Below are 11,740 nucleotides of genomic sequence, written 5' to 3'. Positions count from 1 at the left end.
GTTGATGTTAAGCTGATCTAAACTATATATGTTCTGCAGACTGTTTTTTTAACCATATGTTAGTTTTGTCCGGTGTACACATGTGTATATACATTTAATTCAAATAAGTACACCTGTGTACTCATATGTATACACATCATGTGTCACAACTGCTAGATGAACGTCTTCGCGCTATCTCTTGATTTAAAGGAACTGAAGATCTTTCTTATGATAAATTACCTATCAGTCCTTTTACGTATGATTATGTCAAAGTTAAAACAATATCATCACCTCCGTCATATACTGTGTAGCGAAACGGTGGCTAGTGACGATAATTCAGTATCCAGCAGCCAGCAATGGTGTGAAGCGATTGAAAAATAATTGTCGTTAACAACGTTGTTTCATAGTTCATCGATGGTTAGTTATATTATTAGATTTTGTGTTTATAGATATAATTATATAAATATTGTAATCTTAGTTCTTACATTAACTTTCTTTTTGGAAGGTGAGGGCTGCAATGGTGACATGTTTTGCAGGAATAACGTCTAGCGTTTTCTTTTCACTTCCAGAAGACAAACAGGATCAGATTATCAGTTATTCTGTAAGATATTAATATAGTTATCTTATTTTAAAAAACTTTAATTTTACTATTTTCATTTTGTTGAAAACTTCTATAGATCAACGCGGTTTTTAACGATGAGGTCCCGTCTGTATGATCTGTTGCTCGTCGTGCAATTGGCGTCATTCCGTGTTTTCCACAAGCTTTAAAGAGGTAATCGTTTTTCCAAGAAATTATCGTATTGTAGATTTGCATCTGAAGTTTAAAGTTTGAATGTATATAATGATATAATATTGTCTGAATGTATAGTGTGGAGATTCTTGGCAAGTTTATAAATGCTGCTGAAATCAACAGTACATAAGGTGTAAAGGCTACTGTACACTTATGTAATGCACTGTTGTGCACATGTGTACAGACTGTTGTACACAGATGAACATACCAGTGTACACCGAAGTACCTGCTAACTCGACATGATTGACACCCCTAGTTATCGATCTATAGTCTATATATGGATGTAGCTTAATAAAAAAGTTCAGCTAGTAAATTAGATGACTAAACTACAATGTTATATTTTGTTCCGAGTATTTCTTGTTTGATATTTATGCAGGCTTTGGCCCGATTTCAAGAAGTTAGTAACAGATACACCCAGCAATACGCAAGCTAGTAGTAATAACGGTGGAAATGACAGAAAAAATCCAGGTGGTGATGGTGAAAACAGCCCCAGTCCGAGCGAAGAAGGAACTTCGCATCCCAAAAATGGTTTAATCTTAACCTCAAAGGCGATAGAAAAACTGGTTAATGACATGCGTTATGGGATTATTCGGTGTGAATCTTTTTGTGTTTTGTTCATATTCGTAGTGGCTTGTTAGTAATCAAAATCAAGGATTGTTTTGTTCATATAAGCTTTACATCATTTGATGAACATTCTATACGTTCTTTATCTTCTTTAGCATTGTACATATGTGTAAATATCCAAGTACACCTGTGTACACAATGCACATGTAAATATCCGTATCATCAGTATGGGTATCAAATGTGTGATTAACTTTGTTTTCGCTGCGAGCTTTGAATTTGTCAGTTATCATTTGCGCGTCTCTATCACCAATAAAATCTCGAATGTCCGGTACCTAGTCCCATTGGGAGTTTCATCGACGTTACTCGCAACCGACTCTGCACAATTACATTAAAAAAGGTTGGTTAAAAAAAGGACAACAATGCTGAGGGTCTTCAAAGGCTCATTAACTAAAATTATGCTATTTACATACAACGACAATTGTATTATACACATGTGTACTATCGTGTTGGCATGTATAGAAGAAGCAGTACACATGTGTACCTCGGACCTAAATATTATACACAAACAAAAAATGACTAAAAACTCAAGTTTTACAAACCTGGTTTTACAGTGGACTGCTATTTACAAAGAACTGAACACTCTTGTATACATGAATTTAGCAAAAAGATAATTATAAAAGAAACATAATCAAATCACATTTAATTACCAAAATATAATACAATAATATCAAACTATATGCTTTTAGATTGATTGATAATTGCATGAGAAAATAACCTGAATAGGTGTCCAACCACAAGGATCAGGATAAAGATCTGACCCATTCCACCAATTACCCACAAATCCTTGAATAGCAGAGTATATAGCATCTTGCTCTGTTTTCACCATTAGAGCTCCAACTGAATTTCCATTACTATCTCCATTAACACAAGTTCCAATCAACAAACCATCATCAAACCCACAACAACAAAATACCCATCAATTCTACACCTTAAATCCATCACAATTCCTCTATTTCACAGTTTCACTCACCACTAAAGATCTTGACAATTAGAAATCAATACACAACAATTGTCCGACGGAATCTTAGTCCGAATCCGATTAATGTACACCGATTATTCTTCGCCGGAATCTTAGTCCGGCTCCGATTAATGTCAGACGGAACAAAACTACAACACCTAGTCAAATACCGGCAACGATACAATTGACGGCGAGAAATAATTGATCTTCAGGCGAAATATGACGTGATGAACGACCAAATATGAACTTGAATTTTCTGGGTTTATGAACGTGATGAACGGCTGACGTGAAGATTGGATGAATCACATGAAAATATGGATATTTGTTAGAGATTATCGATGATAATCTTAAAAAAATAAAAAATATGTTAAAGATTTTGAAATAATATTCTTTATGTAACTGATATAGGATTAATAATAAAATGATTTGAATTCAACTTTTTATAAAATTACAATCCTACCCTTGTCAACTATATATGAAATGAAGGGTCCAGATCAGTTCACGCAGTTCACTCTTGGGATTTTGTTCACGTTTGAACCTAATCCTATATATATATATATATATATATATATAGAGAGAGAGAGAGAGAGAAAGTATAATGTAGAAAATGCCTTAACGTACATTAACGTACGCGACCAAATAGAACGTGCGTAATTATGATCCCATGCGTGATTATCTCCATTTTTTGATCAACTGAACGTGCGTAATTATGATCCATGCGTAATTATCTTCAAAAAACTGATCCCATGCGTGATTAACTGCTCCCATGCGTGATTAACTGATCTATGCGTGATTATTGCCATGATCTGATGGTTGCGACTGTCGCGTACGTGAAGTACGATAAGGCGTTTTGTATGTTAACCTCTCTCTCTCTCTCTCTATATATATATATATATATATATAGGGGATGGTTCAAATGAAAACCACTAGTTATTGTGAAAACTTGAAAACTAACTAAAAAAGCCAAAAAAACATACCAATTTTTTTTTTTGCATAATAATTTTCGCAGGTTTGTTTTATATAAAAAAATTTTCAATTTTTTTTTTGTGTAGTGCACATGTGTAATACTACACATGTATATGTGTACTACACATGTATATGTGTACTACACATGTGTACTACAATTTTTTTTTTTGAAAAAAAGTTTTTTTTCATATATAAAAACCAGCGATTTTTATAAAAAAAATTGAAATTTTTTTTTTGTGTGTTTTTAGGCTTTTTTTAGTTAGTTTTCGAGTTTTCACAATAAAAGTGGTTTTCATTTGAACCATCCCCTAGGTAAAGGATCCTGTAAAAAGTGGCTAAAGTGTAAGAAGTGTAAGAAATAATCTGGTGTTGACATGTGTCCATCAATTATATTAATGAATAAGAGTAATAATGTAATTTACTCCTAATAGTAGTTAAAGTCAATTAAAGGAAATTAGATCATGTGTTAACTATTTTAGGAGAAATTTTAGGAAACATATTATTTCTTACGATTCTTTCTCCCTCATCCCACCAAAACCATAGCCCCCAAGATGAAACAATCTGCCTCTCTCTAGACTCCGGTCACCGAAGTAAAGTCCGACGACCTTCTCCGGCCGTATTTCCGGCAAGCCGACACCCACAAAAGCCCATCCCTTCTCTCCGGTGAAACACCTTCTCACCACCATGACACACCGTAACACCCTTTCTATTCTTATCTTTTCGACACAACCCCACAACATCTTTCGTAAAAACCTTATACAATGTTTTTTGGATTCCAGATAAAACACCATGACTTGAATCATAGTCATGGTGTTTTAAAATCTGGGAATGTTTTGTATTGATAAAACACCATGACTTGAATCATAGATGTTTAAAACACCACGCCATGAACAACGTCTCCAGATAAAACACCATGACTTGAATCATAGTCATGGTGTTTTAAAATCTGGGAATGTTTTGTATTGATAAAACACCATGCCATGAACAATGTCTCCAGATAAAACACCATGACTTGAATCATAGATGTTTAAAACACCACGCCATGAACAATTTCTCCGGATAAAACACCATGACTTGAATCATAGTCATGGTGTTTTAAAATCTGGGAATGTTGTGTATTGATAAAACACCATGACTTGAATCATAGATGTTTAAAACACCACGCCATGAACAATGTATCCAGATAAAACACCATGACTTGAATCATAGATGTTTAAAACACCACGCCATGAACAATGTCTCCAGATAAAACACCATGACTTGAATCATAGTCAATTTTATCCAGTTGTTTTAAAACACCACGCCATGAATCTGATTACAGTTCTCTTTATGATAATGTATGACGAATATGCAACCAAAGACCTCCTACAATTAAGGTGAATCATTAATTCCGATATTTAAGGAAAAAGGAGTGTATGTAGGAGTTTTTGGTCGTGTATGATATGGTTACCATATTTCAAACATTAAAAAAGACACTATTACCCTTCAATTTTACATAAGGTCCCTCTAATTAAAACACTATTGATCTCAACCATTAGATCAAATATCCAATGGTTTAAAACACTTTTTACCCTTCTTACATTTTAGACACTTTTTACCATATCCCTACCCCCATCCCCTATATATATATATAGTGTTTAAGTTTTTTTTTTTAAAAATCACAAACGGTCAAAAACTAACGTATATAAAGTTTCAACATTCAAAAACCAACATTCACAATCATCTTTCCACGCATGAAAACCACCACGCGTTGCCACATCCACGTGTGATAAATGGTAGTGGCTGTGGTGTTTAACGCGCTTCGACGCATGAGGATTTCCTCACCACGTGGTGCCCGGGTTGCCTTACACTCAACATCAGCAAACAACTGTCATATATATTCATCTTCTTCTTGGATAATCCATCTTAGATCTTAAATGATTCTCGTCAAACTTCAACTCTACATTACTTCTGCAATTTCTTTTTCAACTTAATTCAGATCTGAAACAACACCTTCAACTCAGATTCAGCTTAGTTGCAATCCAATCAACCAACCTTCAACGCTAATTATAACCTTCCAGCCGCAAAACAACAATATTCAGTTTCTTATCTTCGATTCAGATCAGAAAAAACCTGCAACTGTATGTCCGATTCAGATCTAAAAGTCGACTCAACCTATAACAACCAATATCAAATCTTAATGAAATCGCTGAAGAAGCTAAAAAACAATTCAGATACAGATCTGACACTTCGAGTTCAATCAGATTTCATGTTCTTCTTTCTTCGGAAACCTGCAACAACAATTCAGATCTAGAAAAGAAACATGATGTGCTGATTATGAAACATATATTACACATTTACACTGATTCTTCTATTTTCGTTATCATTCTTTCTTTTTGTTTAGATTTTGATGAAAAAGCATACTTGTAATATACGATTGATGTTGACAGTTTATGATATCATTAACAATATACTCGAATTCTAGTTGATTTAAACCAAGAAAACATTTTTTTTTTCAAAACACACCAAATCAGTCTGAAATACACAAACAATACATCGAACAGATCCGAATCAGTTTGAAATGTATAAAACTTCAATCAGAAATCATCAAAACAAACCGAATTTTAACCGAAATTGATTGAATCAATCCGAAATTCTCAATCGACACACCGAAAGACACCGAAACTCGTCCGATTCCACACACGATTACACGCAGAGCTTCCGTACTGATACCTCTTGTGAGTTCAAGATCGGATTGTAACGATCACAAGATCTGCATTTAAATGGTTTTATGTGACAACTCGTGTTTCAAACCATCCATTGTACTTCAATATAACACGCTTGAACACTATGTGCCTAGGTGACGTGCTGATATTAATGAAATGTTATGACATTATGATATGTGATTGTATGTATTGCATGTATGTATGTTATGTAGTCGCACCACACAACTCAAACGCACAACACCAGTGCAATCGCATAAGCCCAAGTTAGGGCCACACTCCTTCTACTCGAAGCAAGAGGGCAGTCTAAGTTAGGGTTCGGCCCACGGGTTCGACCCAGCTCCCTTGAGCCGAAGTGAAACACAAGAGGGCTTGGCCCACTTACTCGAAATCAGCACACATAAGGTGGGCGTGATTCTCATAACTTCAGGAAGCACAATATTAGCAAACCCTATTCCTTTCTCCCATCTCCACATCGACGACAACAAGAAACATCCACCCTTACCCTCGGTTGTGATCCGCTCCCCTATTATTCCACTTCATCTTTTACACAAGGTCAGTATTTAATGTGTTGCTTTATGATGCATCCTTTCTGTTATGGTTATGCTTGTGTGTGAATGCATGATGTATGTTTGTAGAAATTTCTATGGTTATGGCTTAATAGAATACATAAGAATTATGTAAGATCCTTGGAATTGCTGATGTTGATCGGATCCGATTGTGATGATGATGAACTCGTGTTGTGTCATAAGCTTGATTGATAAACTAGGATTATGGAATTGACATAAAGCTTTGTAATCTGTTAATCATGTGCAAGTGAATGAAAACATGTGGAGTGGAAATCATGATTATGTGTAGAAATTTATATGAAATAATTATCAAATTCGTTGTTATGTTGGCCGGTTTGTTATGGTTATGAGTCTAGATGAAACTGTTAACAACATGATTGGGATTGTGGCACAGGGATGGTTAACGGGTTAATCAGATAAGGATGGGAGTGTATTGATAATTATGGTTAATTGCTAATTAATGAAAAGGAAACTGCTATAGGTTTAACTGTGCACCGAATATGTGACAACCGTCAATTTTGCATGCATCCGTACAATTAATTAATTTTAATTATGAGCTTAATGACTGTGCTTGATTACATCTGATGCTTTAAACTGCTTACTGATTTATGTTATATACATACATGTGCATTCTTTACATACAGTCACTTCAATTATTACATACAGACTCTTAGTGACAAACCTGATGCACAAAGCACAGTTATTATAGTGAGCGAATAACTCAGTCACGTGCTGACAATGCCAGCACTTAGACAGATACTATTTTTAGGCTAGTATGGGCTAGGGAAAAAACACTACACCGGTGTGGAGTGTAGGGAAGTGAGGACCATAAGACTATGTCACTAGGTGATAGTTTGAGTGCCGGAAAGTGCCTAAAACGCAATTTAATTACAGAATTCCGCATTTTAGTAACAATTCAGCTTTTAACACACTCATATTATACAGAGTATTGACTAAATGGTCCTGGACACTTCCCTAAGTGTTGGAATTAATTTCGTTACAAAAAGATGCACAAAAGACGCTATTCGGGACAATTAAACGCTTTAACGGAACGATACGAAACCGAACAACCAGACATTACCCGGGACACCAAAATATTATTAGAAATATTATTTTATCATTCCTAATTATTTATGATCACAAAAATCCCTATACACCATGAAAGCATGGCATACACCCACTATACTTGGAAATACCCTTAACCTTCTAACTTATTACCTAATAGTTACCAAAAACTTACACTTTACCCCCCCCAACTGATTTTCTGCCATAATCATTTAAATATATTTGTTGAGATTGTGTGAAAAGAGGATCTTGGTTCTATTGGCCAAAATTATGGGGTATGATTACCCTATGAGCTAGTAGTGCATGTTTCCAAGACTTACCATCATTACTATCAAACTAACACTCAACCTCTCTCTCCTCCCTCCTTATTTTCAGCACAAGCACCCCCCCTCTCCATAATCGAATTCACCATCACCTTCCTTCACCATCTCCATTTCTTTCACTAAAAGCTCTTATTCAAAGATTTAGGATTCATCCATAGAGGTGCTAGATTGAAGGTGTTCAAGGAAGTTTGATTCAAGTTTTGTCACCAACATTCCACCATCATCTCATTCTAAGATTACTACCCTAGCCTTGTGCTAGTAGTAAGTCTCTTCACACTCTTGTTTCACCTTGATTCTTGTTACGATTTGTTGAATGTTCATCACACACAAAAGTTAAAACACTAAAATGTGAACTTAAAATTCTGCCTAAAAACCATGTATAAAAAGCTTGTGAGAAGTTGAAATCTGGATGGTTTAGGGTTGGTTAAAGCATGATTGAAGTTTTAACATTCGTTCATCAATAAACCATGGTTAGGATCTTCGTTTATGCACTTTTAGTCACCTCTACAATATAAACAACTTGCTGAGTTGGATTTTCAGCCAACTTTAACAGGCTGTAACGGGATCATTTTAAATTGAAAAATGGATTTTCTGAAGCCTAAAATGAGTACTTTGGAATAACTAAACAAATGGCACTGGAATCGTAATTTTTCGAGACCGTTTACTATTTTTAAAAGACTATTTTTGGACAGCAGCTCAAGCTGCATTTTTACTGCAGAAAAAGTGTGTTGTTTTCGAAGTCATAACCTGAAACCTGAGTGAAACCGACTCATGGAACTTTTACAGTAGATGGACACCGTTGTCAGGACGACCCTCCAACTAGAATTTCGTCAAACGGACTTACGGTTGATTTTTAGTGAATATTTCCGTAAACTACGATCGTAAGGTAACAAATCTGATTGCAGTCGAGAAAATGATTTTCTATAACGAATTGGATTTTGATATTTTTGTACAATAAACTTTGGAACATATGTGACATTCTGTAAAAAATTGATAATTTTTAGAAAAGGTTAACTATTTTATAAAAATCCTTGAAAACAGTCCGGTTTTGAGTAATAAAGCTGAAATAAAGTAAGTAACGTTTTGTTTGTCGATATGTCGGTTTGATTATTGAAAATGAACTATTGGATATATATAAAAGAAAATGATATGCTATTTAAGCATGGACACCTCTATTTACAGAGGAGACTCTGCCGAAATTTTCCGAGAATCCGAACACTTAGTAAAATATTCGAGAAAATAAATACGAAATAGTTGTCTAACTATTTTTCTAATAAAGTTAAAATAATTATTATTATTTTAACAACATAATACCAAAGTAACGTAACTAAAAACACTAAACTCTAAGCCAAGGCACGGCCCGTTCGTCTAATGGACGTTAGACCATTGTAGGTAGTCGTGTTTGCTGAGGAGATTTGGGTTACGAGTACCGAAGACGCAATACTGTGAGTTCATGTCCCCCTTTTCTCTTAACTGTTTTCAGTTTTATACTTCGGGGGGGGGGGGGGGAAATACATGTTACAATTATTACAGACATTTACAGACTTTTACAGACATTTACAGACATTTACAGACACTTTTATTCATGGTATGATTAGCTAAGGAATTTACTGTTAGATCACGTGAATGGATAGGCTATTATCGTAAGACCATTAATCCTTGTATAAGGACCGAGAGGCATGAGTGATAGATCTATTGGCTGTTGCGAGCCCCACACATGGACCAGCGTGTGGCTGCATGTGGTGACTATGTCGTTCCGCCGGAAGGACCGGTATGAAGTACGTGTTACAGGTTTGAGTGCTTCCTAGGCCATATCACTTATAAATGTATTAGCTACACATTAATTGATCTGTTTTTCCTTATTGCTACATACCAAGGACATACAGACACATTTTAACAATTTATACAGACATATATTAACGATTTGTACAAACTCACATACATATGAACTCGCTCAACTTTTGTTGATGTTTTCCAAACTACATGTATTTCAGGTAATTAAGTATGGATCTGGCGGGCGTTGGAGTTCCAAGTCATGTTAAGTATAAAGATGTCATCCATGGTTCTTGGGTTTGGCCAGCGTGTCTTAATCCTGGACGAGACACGTCTTCCAAACTTTAATTTCAACTATTATCTTTTGACGAGTCCTTAGCAAACTTTTACACAATTCATCTGGCTTGTAAAACTTAAATTTTGAAGTCTACGTTTTAGACAATGTTGTTATGTTTTAAACTCATTTTATGGATGACAAATCTTTGGTATTATCATATAGATTGTTTGATATGGTTGAATGCAATGATAACAAGTAAGTCACCCCATAATCACGCTTCCGCAAAAGTCAGGGTGTGACAACTTGGTATCAGAGCTTCGATCGTAGCGAACTAGGATTCATTCTCGAGTCTAGACTACGATCATTAGGGCTCTCACAAAAACGCTTTTACAAACATGTTTTCATTGCATACACAAAACGCCCAGATCCAGGGAACAAACATTTTTACAAACAAAAGGCACAAATACACATTCCAAAATATATGTTTATAATTCAGTCTTAGAGACTGAGGGATTCAATCTTAGAGATTGAGGGAGGTTCAGCCTTAGAGGCTGGGGAGGTTCAGTCTTAGAGACTGAGGGGTTCAATCTTAGAGATTGAGGAGGTTCAGTCTTAGAGGCTGGGGAAAAATTTAGTCTTAGAGACTGGGAGGTTTGGTCTTAGAGACCAGGGATTTAGTCTTAGATACTGGGAGGTTTGGTCTTAAAGACCAGGGATTTAGTCCTAGAGACCAGGGAGTTGGTCTTAGAGACTAGGGAGTTGGTCTTAGAGACCAGGGAGTTGGTCTTAGAGAACATGGAGTTGGTCTTAGAGACCAGGGAGTTAGTCTAAGAGACTAGGGAGTTCGGTCTAAGAGACTGGGTGAGATAGTCTAGGGAAGACTAGGATGATTACTTGCTTACATTGCTATCGCATACATGCTTAATTGTTGATTATTGATAAACGTGCATATGTGGAAACTGTTTTAATACATACTATGACTACCATGCGCCGATACACATGTCGCCTTGATCAAAAAGCGAGTTGTCAAGCATTGACGACCCTACCGCCACCGCCACAGATGATGAGACAGTACCTGCGCCAGAGATATTTACGCCAGATACTGAGAGTGATCCTGACATGTTGACCAAGAACGAGGACGACTGCCAACCATCCGCGCTGCTAGACCCTGGTGATGAATTACCCTTGCAGATGGCTTCCTTGACAAGAATCTTCCTGTCATCCTTGTTTCGGTCCACGACCACCTCATCATTTGGATACTTCGATGACGCGCACATCGTGGCTCCGATTCTCGATGCCGTACCCCTCATGATTATTTTCCCCAAGAATCTACCTCTTTGACAAATTGTTTGATGACGACGTTAATTTGCTTATTGATGATCCTTTCGTTGATACCCAGGGTGATGGAAAGTTAGATGAGGACGCTGTTACTAACTCTACGTTTTGAGATCCCTATTATCAAACTATCTAGTATACACTCGATTTCAGACTCCTTTGAGTCCGCGACATTTACGACTTTACTAACAGGCAGGCTACCGCTTTTTGCTCCCGACACGGACGACGACGCCGCTTTGACTACTGCACTAACACTTGCTCAAGATCACATGCCCTCACACTCCCCAGGACCTGCCCCTGAGGCAGCTCCAGTTCCTTGCGGGCCAGCTTGATGTTGCACCTGCTGAACCTGTTTAAACGTGACATTATTTCCTTTGGA

Source organism: Helianthus annuus, chromosome 7, assembly GCF_002127325.2.
Source record: "Helianthus annuus cultivar XRQ/B chromosome 7, HanXRQr2.0-SUNRISE, whole genome shotgun sequence".
In the NCBI taxonomy this organism is placed as follows: Eukaryota; Viridiplantae; Streptophyta; class Magnoliopsida; order Asterales; family Asteraceae; genus Helianthus; species Helianthus annuus.
Note: the sequence above shows the minus strand (reverse complement) of the source record.